Source organism: Narcine bancroftii, chromosome 2 (assembly GCF_036971445.1).
Source record: "Narcine bancroftii isolate sNarBan1 chromosome 2, sNarBan1.hap1, whole genome shotgun sequence".
NCBI lineage: Eukaryota > Metazoa > Chordata > Chondrichthyes > Torpediniformes > Narcinidae > Narcine > Narcine bancroftii.
In genome coordinates this window covers 257,282,645-257,283,466 of record NC_091470.1, presented here as the reverse complement: position 1 = coordinate 257,283,466, position 822 = coordinate 257,282,645, and positions in this window count along the sequence as shown.

Below are 822 nucleotides of genomic sequence, written 5' to 3'. Positions count from 1 at the left end.
AGTATGCTTCGCCTCTTTTATAACAAGGCTAACAACTTTTTTTTGGTCGATGAATCGATGGGGTTTGGGTGGGGGGGGGGGGGAGTGAGGTTTTCTAAAACCCGCCCACCCGGCACAAATGAGCACAAATCAAAGCTTCCCTGGAAACCAACCCATCCCGTCGCTCAACTACCTGGAAAGTGGCTGGAATTCTTTAACGCAGCATTTCTCAACGAGGGAACATTTATATTGTACCACTGTCATCCGTCAGACACGTGTGTGTGTGTGTGTGTGTGTGAGAGAGAGACAGGGAGAGAGGAATTCTTTTGGTGCCTCTATGTGTGTATATACACGTGTATCTAAGGTACCTCTGTGTGTGTGTGCGCGCAATGCTTTTGCACCTTAAAACCCCACTCAATTCTCCTTTAAGCTATTTTCTATCCAACAAGGAAGGGATGGGTCGAATGGCCTCCTTTCCACCCTTTCCCGATTCTGGGGGGGGGGGGGGGGGGGCGTGTGACCACGTACACCCCTCCTCCCGCACAGGAGAAGACCGTTCGGCCATTCGAGCTTCTACCGGCTCTTTGAAAGTGCTTTCTGATCAACCACACTACCCTGCTGTATCCCCAGATCCCTGAAGGATTTCGAGGCCAATATTATCAACTGCCCCTTACTTGTAGTTTTTGTTAAAAAAAAGGAAGTTTGCATCTGGGCGTCGTTAAGGGGAACGGCTCTATTGAAAATACATTGCAACTTAATTGGAAGCAGAACTGACAGAGCCATTCACATCTGTTTCCCGGGAATATTTCTCGTGTAATGACCAACAGAGGGCGCCGCAAGCGG